At 50.3% G+C, this 10,316-nt stretch overlaps 1 protein-coding gene across 5 annotated transcripts in view; it reads left to right on the top strand.

The window, feature by feature from the left end:
- Positions 1–4,756: 4,756 nt before the first annotated feature.
- Positions 4,757–10,316, top strand: part of LUZP1 (leucine zipper protein 1) — a 96,125-nt gene continuing 90,565 nt past the window's right edge. For 4 of the 5 annotated variants that reach the window (XM_079147916.1, XM_079147921.1, XM_079147922.1 and 1 more), the window contains exon 1: positions 7,604–9,791. The gene's annotated coding sequence lies outside the window, so the exon portion shown is untranslated. Of the gene's footprint in view, positions 4,949–7,603; positions 9,792–10,316 lie in introns of those variants that run through there. The other variant, XM_079147923.1, reaches the window with a different exon arrangement.

Below are 10,316 nucleotides of genomic sequence, written 5' to 3'. Positions count from 1 at the left end.
AAGGGACAAATTCAAGGTGGGTGGACACCTTCCTCATTCAAGGAAATTTTCACTAGTGAGTGGAGATGATGAGGTGGGAAGTCTGTGCTAGCTCTGGGCTGGCCCTGGGGCAACTGTATATGTTATAGAAATGCACAGAGGTGAATTCTGCCTCAATCAAGAAGATAGCATGGGGGTAGTGGTTCAAAGCCAGAACACAGGCATTGACAGATCTGGGGCAAATCTAGCTCCCCGGACTGCTGGGCACCTCCCAGTTTCCTAGCTCATACCTGTTGCACCTGGCATGTAGAATTGGGTGCAAGATAAGGTCATCATTTCCCAGCAGTCTGCACAGATCTGGACGTTGCTGGCGCTCTCTTCCTAGATGAATGGTGGGCAACTCCAGCCACAGGGAACTTCAGAGGACAGCAGGGAGTTGATTTCTGTCACCACCCCAGAAGGTGTGGCTCCTGGAATCACAGCCTCACAGCTCGGCTTGTGCCCAGCAGTTGATTCACACTTTTGGCATTTCACGCCACACAGGGAACTGCAGGTTCAAGGACTCTGAGGCTGGAAACTATGACCTGTTTGGGGGTGCTGGGGACCAAGAGGGCCTGAGAGGACAGAGGGTTGGCGAAGAAATAGGCTGGGCCCTGAGGACTCAACCAAGCCATCTACTCTGAATTTCTTCCTGGGAGTAATAGGGAGCTATTGAAGATTGAGAATATCCCTGGGGGGTGGGGGGGGCAGGTGAAGGGAGGGATGGAAGGGGAGACCTGGAGGCAGAGAGGCCAACCAGGAGGCTGAGAGGTCCTGAACTGCAGGTTAGACAGGGGTGATAGCAATGGAGGCTGATTTTCCACCTACCCCCATCTTCTCATCAGCCCAGGGCACCCTAGTGAAATTTGGGTTTGTCTTGGTTGTGAGATATTTCCTACGGGGTAAGGGGCTGCCCCGAGCCAGGGAGGAGGGTTGGGTGGTCCCAGCAACAGGTGTGTCCTGGACTGTCCTTGATATAAACAATCTAGGAAGAGAGAATTAACTAAGGAGGGAGACAGGATCTGCCAGACTTCCCTTCAGGTTCCAGCTCTGCTCATACTTGGCTGTGTGACTACAACCAGGTCACTCTGCCGATCGAGGCTTAGTTTTCACGTATGCAAAATACAATCATGGAGGAAGATCCCCTGCTGAGGCTCTGGTGGGGCCAGACAAGGTCGTGTGTATAAAGCCGTGCACAGCGCTAAGTGCTTAGGAAGCACCCAGGGAAGAGCCAAGCAGGCCCTCCATGCCCCTCAGGGACAGTCTGTGGCTGTGGCAGGAGGTCACCTTGGCTCTGCAGTATCTCTTAAGGCTAGGGTGAGTCCAAAACCAGGCCCGCCTGGGCTGGCACCACACCGAACGGGGCCAAGGGAATTCCAGCCAGAAGCAAAGAAGGGATGCTTTGGTCAACCCAGGCCACGTTCTGGGGGAAGTATACTGTGACTTTTCCACCTTTTTAAACATTGTAAAGTAGTTAGTTTTATTCTAGGGATTCCAGGTGAGGGTCCCTGTTTTATTTTGTTGTTTTTTTCCCCTTCTTTTGTGGGTGTTTGTGTGCCAAAGGCGTCCTATAATGTCAGTGATTGTGATAAATGTTTTGTATGCATTCTTTCATGTAGTCTTTATGATAACTGTCTTAGATAGGTCCTATTTGTTATTTTATTTTTGTATAGGGGATTGAACTCAGGGGCACTTAACCACTGAGCCACATTCCCAGCACTTTTTATTGTTTTGAGGCAGGGTCTTGCTAAGTTGCTTTGGGTCTTGCTAAGTTGCTGAGGTTGACCTTGAACTTGTGATCCTTCTGCCTTAGCCTCCTGAGCCTCTGGGATTATAGGTGTGTGCCACTGCGCCTGGACCTATTTGTTATTATCCCCATGGTGGGGATGAAGAAACTGAGGCCATAAGAGGTTAACAGTTGTGCGAGGGTCTGTCTGGCACCAACTCCTTCACCCCTCACCTCCACATTTTCCTGACCCAAGGACTGGTCATCACAAAGACTCTTAGGGCCTGAGGTTACCCCAGCACCCTGTCCCTGCAGATTACCCAGTGAGTACAATACCAAGGCCTGTCTGGATCATCAGCCAATAAGAGAAATACGTATCAGTCCCAACACTGACTGAGGCACTTTCTATTGTTCAGTGAGGGTTCCTTATAGGATACATTCCTTTGAGAATTTAGGGCAGGGAAAACTTGTTTCTCTCAAATCACTGACCTGATCTTTCCAATCACATCACAACAATAGTTAATTCACCCTTCCTTCCTTTCTTCCTTCCTTGTACTGGAGATTGAACCCAGGACCTCACACATGCACATGCTAAGCGCATGCTCTACCACTAAGCTACAACCCCAGCCCCAATAATTGATTCTTATATACAATTTACCACATATTAGGGCTGCGATAAGAACTGAAGGTGGCCAGGTGTGGTGGCATGCTGCATAATCCCAGTAACTCCAGAAGCTGAGGCAGGAGGATTGCAAGTTCCAGGTTGCAATTTAGTGTCTCAAAATAAAAAATCAAAAGAGAGATGGCGATGTAACTCAGTGATAGAGCACCTGGGTTCAATCCCTAGTATCACCAAAAGCAAACAAACTGAATGTGTTTTGAATCATTTAGCCCTCCCGATGATCCAAAATTTTATTATTATATCATTGCATTTTTCAGATGAAGAAACAGAAGTACAGAGAAATTCATTAGCTGCCCAAGCTCACGTGACTAGTAAATGGTCTAGACTCCAGGTCTGTATGCTATATCATATGTTTACTACTTTCTATACAATTGGAAACACATCCTGTTTCCTTCTTCTTTTTGACTGCCAGGAAACTCAGAGCCATGCTCTATCCCAGTTGCTATCCTTAGAAAACCTATCCTAGCATTTCTGCTGTATGTAGTCAATTTTTCATCTGCTTTCCTTTCTTCTCCACTGGCCTTCTGCCACTCCTTGATTCTTGTTCTTTATTGATAAATGGTCTTGAGGCTGCAATGGAAACCATCTCAAAACCCTTTTTGGAATAGGAGGACATAATACATTAATGAGGTGAACAGAGACTTTCTGAACTGCTGAGCCAGTGGAACACGGTCAGCCCTGGATGGGTGTCTTTAAGCATCTTCCGTGTGAACAAAACCGTTCCCTCACATGGTGGATAACAGTCAACTCAAGTTAATCTTGTATCACTTAAGTTATATTAACTCCTCAAATTTGAGGATAAATCCTCAAATCTCAATGTCTGAATATCATAGAGGTTAATTCAATGTGTGCCCCATGCAGTCGAGTGACTAAGCGAGACGCAAGTTGACTAAGGCCTTGCCACGTTCAATATGTGGTTTCCAAGGTCACCCTGACGTTGGCATCCAGTTGAAGATGGGAGGGAAAAGAGAAAGTATGCATATTTTGTAACCACGTTGGCCTGAATGCCGCACACATCATCTCTGCCTATATCCCATTGGTGAAAACTAGTCACATACCTAATTGCAAATTGGAAAAATGTAGTCTGAGTTGCTTTTCTCTAAAACAACTCTATACATGGAAGGGGACATCTTTGGAGAATAGTTGACATTGTTCCAGTGCACTAAGAACTTAAAATTATTGTACCATCCACCCTTATAAAATGGCTAAAAATAATGCTAGGATATATATAGTGGCCATAAGAAAGGAATGATCTTGCCTGCTTACAAGGAACCAGGGACCAAAAGGAGCATTTGCAGTTTAAACCAAATTTATTTGTTCACAGGGATATTACGGGAGAGGGAGGGAGTTCTTCGTGATTGGGAATAGTCAATCAGAGTTTGGATTTTCACTTGGCCAAGATTCTAGAAGTCAGGTTAGATGCCCCCCTATCCATCTTTCTGAGTTTGAGCTTCCCTACTGGGTTCCATAGTCATCCCTGAGTACCTACTTTGTACCAAATTCTAGGTAGGCATGTGGGGACCCAGAGACAAATGAGGCAAGGTCTTGGCCCACAGGTTACTCAGTTATAATGGGGAAACGACACAGTGGAATGGGCTGAGCTCTGGAAGCAGGAGATACAGAAAAAAAAAAAAAAAAAAAAAAAAAAAAAAAAAAAATCCTAGCTCCGTTATTTTGCAGCTGTGTGATGTTAGAGAAGCCACTTGGCCTCTCTGATTCTTGGTTTCCTCACAAAATAGGGACGATGATTATCTTCATGCATTATGAGGACTCGGTGACAAAATACCCTAGCGCATTCGTAGCACAGTGTGGGGTGGAGAGTAACCACTTTATCCAACTGGCAGTAACGTGTTCATGATGACTTTGGGTAGGTTCCCTCATTTTGTACGGCCCCGGTTTTCTCGTCCGTAGGATGGAGTTGAGGAACTTACATCACGGGGTTGGAATCCTGCTGTGGTGTGGGGTCTGGAGCCTGCCGTCTGGTCTCCGGCTTGGCTTCCTCGTGGGTAAGTGGGTCGCCCCACGCCCAGCTGGGAGGGCTGAGCGCTTAGGCGCGGCCTCCGCACGGTTCCCGGCACCGAGCAGGAACCGGAGTTCACAAGGACGCGATTTCCTGGCGGCGCTCCCGGGGAAGGAGGTTCGCGCGGGGTCCCATCCCCCGGCGGGTCCCGCTCAGGAAACGCGCAGAGAAAGTCAGGAACCAGGCCGGCCAGGCCGCCGCGCCGTCCCTCCTCCGGGCCTTGGGCTGCAGGAAGCCGGCTGGCGGGAACGCCCTGCCGGGCGGGGAGGGCCGAGCGCGCGCCCCGCCGCTCCCCAGAGCTGTCACTGCGGCAGGCGGGCGCGCCCGCCGCAGTCCGCGCTGCGCCGCAGTCCCGTTGGCCGTGCGCGCAGCGCGGCGGGGCCCGAGTCCTCCCGCGCCATCGCCCCGCCGCCGGGCCACGAGCCGGGGCTGGGGAGGCAGGGCGCAGCGCGGGCGTGCAGCGCTCCTGGGGGAGGTGAGGCGGAGGCCCCGGGGTGCGTAGGTGAGTGGTCCAAGGTCATGGCTAGGAAACTGCACAGCCGGAGTCCACGCGCGGTCTGTTTGACGCTCAAGTTTGTGCCTTGAGGCTGTGGTTCGGGTCCAGGTTCTTCAGAGGTTGGGGTGGGGGTTCAGGTTCTTGGGGCAACTCAAGAACAGCAGTTCTGTGTCTGGGGACTACAGGGATGGACAGACCTTCCTCCCTTCTCACCAATAAGAGCCAAGGAAGAAAAAGACAGGAGGAGGTAAGAGGCAGGACTTTCTGGAAGGCTGTGGGCATTAGGGTCAGTCTTTCCTGGGCTAACATCCTAGCTTTTCCATTTACCAGCTGCGAGACCTTGAGAAGGTCCCTTAGCCTCTCTGAACCTCTAGGCCACCTCCTCCGGAAGATTTTCCTGCCTCCTGGATTCAGATGGGTCCCCACTCTGCATTCCTCAATCCTGATCCTTTGCTGCACTTAGTGCAACTGTTATGAAGTCAGTGTGTTGTGAAGTTGTTCTGTCTCTCCACTTCACCAGGCCCAGGCTGCAGGTCGGTGTAGTGCCCGGCACATGCTGGGCCCTTGGCCATTTGTTGTGAAATAAATAAGAGTGAAGGAATGGAGGGAGGCGTGCAGAGGCCGCACTGGGGGCAGAAAGGCATCAGAAATGAATAGGCATCATTCCCGTTTTCCAGGAGGTCCCAGGCTAGTGGAGGAAGAGAAATGGGCCACAGCAAGAACGACAGAAAAATGTGCTCTAAGGAGGTTAAACAGTAATGGAGAGAAACACGAACTGGGAGGGCAACAAGAGATCCAAGGAGAAGTGAGACCAGATCCCAAAGAGACAATGGCTTTCCTTTCTTTATGGGTTTCAACCTGCAGCATGCTGAATTTGTGCAAAATATCTGTGTTATTCCCTTACCTTTCAGAGGTGGGCAAACTGCTGCTAAGAGAGTTCAGTGACTTGCCCAGGGCTACCAGGCCAATAATGACCTCCTGATCTAATTAGCACAGCTCATTAGCTCTGGAATACAGGCCACTTCCTCCAGGACTTGGGCTTTGATGTTGCTGCCGGTCTTGGTTTAGATCCCATTAGATCCATGGCTTTGGGCGACTTACTTTACCTCTCAGAAACTTGTTTTCCTAATCTGCAAGATAGCAGTAATGATCCCCTATAACCTATGAGATAGTAGCTGTAAATTACCTGGCAGGATTCTCAGTATACGGTAGAGACTTCATAAATGTTTGTGGAATGAATAAATGCAGTGCATGTAGGGGTGGGCCCTGATATGGGAGGGGACTTAAAATCATGCCATTTGGGGGACAGTAAGGGAAGGGAGGCAATTTTGTCCCTTTCCACTCTCACTTTCTACAATTCCTGTGAGACTTTGCTACTGGCCTCCACCAGATTGCGTTATCATTTATTGTTCACAGACCACAAAAGTGAACCAACCCTAGCTTGGTTAGTACTATTTTATATATTATTTTACTGCCTTTTTTTTTTTTTTTCCCCCCTGATGATGAAGTAATTCATGCTGCTTGTAAAACATTGAAATTGCAGAAGTATATCAAGGGAAATATGAAATGCAAGTTTAGGCACAGTAGACACAAGATGCTGACCTATTGTTATTCTTTGTGAGGGGAGGGACAGGGCTCATTTTATGTGTCCATTTAACTGGGCTAAGGGATGCCTAGATCCCTATTGGGTGTGTCTGTGAGGGGATTTCCAGAATAGATTAGTATTTGAATAGGTAGAATGAGAAAAGAAGATTGCCAGCTGGTAAGTGGTGTAGCTGGGATTTGAATATTATTATTATTATTATTGCTGCTGGAAATTGAACTCAGGGCCTCCCACGTACTAAACACATGTTCGGCCACTGGGCTACATTCTTCTAGTCCCTGGGATCTGAAACTTGGTTTGCCAAAACTTTTGCTATGAATGAATGAATAAGTTGTTGATAGGGTCTGGCATCCTGAGGGGTGTGGGGAAGAGTTCTGTTTTCAGAATCTTTCCCTGGAACCCCGCAAAGAATGAGATGGAACCCATTGAACTTCTTATGGCAGTGTGCAAGGTTGGCACAGAGGCCACAACCTCTGCTGATATGCCTTGTAGCTGTATTTTTATTCCCTTTCTTCCCTCTTAGCATTTAGAAAAGTCTTTCAAAGTTCTTACAGTACACACCCAAAGAAAAACAGCAAAAGTAAACAAGGCGAAAGTTCTTTATTTTGTTCTTTATAGTTTCCACATTTTTCTAAGACTAGAGTAAGCATATATTATAAATTATAAGCATGGAATCCTACTGTACCTGAGGGTGCTGCAACTTTCTCTTTTTCCTTAAAAATATCCAATAGACACTTTTTTTTTTTTTTTTTGGCCTATTCATGCAAACCTACCATTCCTTTTACTGATGGGTTTCTTGAGGGCAGGACTATTATTTAGCCCAACTTCCAGCCCAGAGGCCTACACATGGGGTCTTATTGGGAGAACATGTGGAAATTCTAACAGCAACCACCATTTCTTGGCATGAACTGGGTGCTTGGCTCTGAACTAAGCTCTTCCACATGTTATTTCATTCAATCCTCAACAACCATTTTGTGAGATAGGTACATAATTATTCCCACTTTGCAGATGAGAAACTGAGGTGCAGAAGCTTGAAAGCCCAAGGTTACACAATGAGACAGTAGTGGAGCTAGAATTTAAATCTTGATCTGTCCTGTGTCAAAGCTTTTGCTTTGGATTAATAATAGTTGATGGAGTGTGTGTGTGTGTGTGTGTGTGTGTGCCCGCACGCATGTGCAGATTCTGTCTTCAGATGCTTTTCTGTTGGCGCTGGGTTCTCTCTTCTGAGGATTTGCAGTACTTGGAGTCAGTGTTGGAAGGGACTCAGGAAAGGCCCTTTCTGTGCCTGCAGCAATTCTGTGGCCATGCTCACTTTTCATGGGGAGTAGCATTTTTGAATCTCCTATTCTAAAAATAAACCACAATTTGTAGGGACCCTTGAGGACTAGCCCAGGCATTTCAGGGCAGCTATTTTCCTGTCCTCAGTGCAGGAAATTAATCAGAACCCCGAAGCTCTTCCCCTCTTTCCAGGGCCCAGTGCTCTGGAAACACCCAGAGCTTTGCCGCAGCTCTCCTGGAGGACGGTGGGAGGACGGTGGATGCCAAGGGCAGTTTAACACAGATCCATCTCTCTGTAAAGCCCGCGAGAGGAGAAAGGCACAAGGCAGAAAGGGGTCAGCTGTGCCGCAAAGAACCTGCAGAGAGAGCTCGCAGCTGCCTCCACTTGGAGGAGTGCTGAGTGACACATGCCCTGGTTCCTGTTCCAATGGTACTGCTTTATAGGACCACTTTAAGCAAGTCTTCCTAGTCAGGCCCCTAAAGTCTTCCACTATGAACTGATTGGGTGAGTTGACACAGGTGCAGTCTGTTGGGAGCAGGAATTACTATTGCTGATAGTGATAACACTGAAAATAGAAATGACATCTGCATCATTTGTGGAGTGCCGTGTCTGGTGCTTTCCTGTAGTATCGCCTGTAGTTTGAAAAACAAACACTACAAGGACCATATTATTATTTCCATTTTACAGATGAGGAGACTGATGCTGAGAGAGATCATGTATGCACAAGAACATGGGCATGTGACCTCTGGGTTTTCTGGCAACAGATCTTGAGCTTCACAAACAAGTGTGGTTTCTGACCTTCAGGAAGTGCTAGGAAACAAAGGGGAGGCTCCTCTGATACAAGTTGTAATGTGCCCATGCCCATGTGAGAGTTCCACTCAATGCCACTGAATATTCAGAGCAGGGAAGACTGGCTTCTGGCTGGGAGAAACTAGGAGGGCTGTGTGTTGAGATGAGACAGCAAGAGAAGAGTATGAGCACAGGGGCAGATGTGGGAAAGCAGTGGGTGTGCTAACCGAAGTTTAGATAAACTCTAGAGAGACTGTGTGTCTAAAGGTAGGAAGTGATCATACCAGTCCAGGGTTTTGGCCATTATTCCACAGGCAATAAAGAGTTTACACAAGAGATGTCTTAAGAGACCAACCATGCTGCTGCACTCAGAGAGGAAACAGCCTCAGTGCATCTGTGTCCCAGCTTGTGGATGCCACTGCCTGCCAGGGCGTGGGAGGGCATCTGCAGGAAGAGTGTCTTTGGCCTGTTCTCTGCTGGGTGTGGGTTCTTTGCTCCTTCAAAGTCCTCCTCTCACCTTCTCTGGGTCTTAGGTACCATGCACATAATAGGCCCACAGGAAGATGTCATAAAATCCCTGGAGGTATTTCCATGTTCATATAGTCTTTGCTTCTTCCCATTTTAAAGAAGGTGCAAGTTAGGCGCATAGATGGGAAAGGGTTTTTCTAGGCTCACATGATGAATTAATAGCAGAGCTGGGGGACTGGAACCCATGCCTTTTGAGTCTACCCAGAGTTCCTTCTCCACATTTGCTGAGTAACAGAAGCAGCATTCTGTTGAGTGATTACTCCATACCAGGCCCTGGGCTAGGTAAGCACTTTCCATGGATCCTCTCCTTTAATCCTTAACACCCCCGCCCCCTCCCCAGAGTGCTCCCTGAAAGCAGGGAATCTTGGCTTTCATTTGGATTTCTCACGGGGCCTAGCACCTGCCCTGGGCACCTACCTAGGGAGGCAATAAAAACTTGGAGGGTGGAATCCCGTGCTAAGGGAAAAGAAGGCGGAGAGGGCGGGGCCTGAAGGCAACCCGCCCCCACAGCATGCTCCGCCTCCCAGAGCGCTGACGTCACCATTGCCCCGCCCCTCATTGTCAGTCCCCGGGAGCCCGAGGAGGCGCCGGCCGCTGGGAACCGAGTGCGGAGCCCCGGGCGGGCGGGAGCGCGGGCCGGAGCCGCGGAGGTGAGGGGTCCGTCGGGGGCGGTGGCGGGAACGCGGCGCGGGGCCGGGGCGGGCGCGGGGCGAGCCGGGCAGCCGGAGGGGGCGGCCGGCCGGCGGAGGGTCGGGGCAGCGGGGGCGACGGGGCAGAGCCGGCGGCGCCCCGCGGAGGGATGGGGTGTGGGGCGGGAGAGCTCGGCGGTTCCCGGAGGACGAGCTCGGCGGGGAGGTCTTATGGGCGAGACTGGGGCGCGTTTCCCGAGTTGGAGGAAGAGGCTCTGAGGAGGTTTTCCCCGGAGGGGGAGGGAGGGTCCGAGCAGACTTCGTGGAGGCGCGGGAACCTGAGGAGCAGCGCCGGCGGCTGAGGCGGGGAGACGTCCGCGGGCCGGGGGGAGCTCGGGGCCGGGCGGCCGCGGGGAGGCGCGGGGCGCGGGCCTGTGGGGGCGGGGAGGCGCGGGCCGGGCCGGGCCGGGCCGGGCGGGCGGGCCGCCGGGGAGGGGGCTGCGCGGGGCCCGCGGGCACCGGGAGGAAGGAAGTGATCAGACAGGA

This window comes from Sciurus vulgaris (assembly GCF_902686455.1).
Source record: "Sciurus vulgaris genome assembly, chromosome: 1".
NCBI lineage: Eukaryota > Metazoa > Chordata > Mammalia > Rodentia > Sciuridae > Sciurus > Sciurus vulgaris.
The sequence above is the reverse complement of the archived record's forward strand: the minus strand, read 5'-3'. Positions and strand labels throughout refer to the sequence as shown.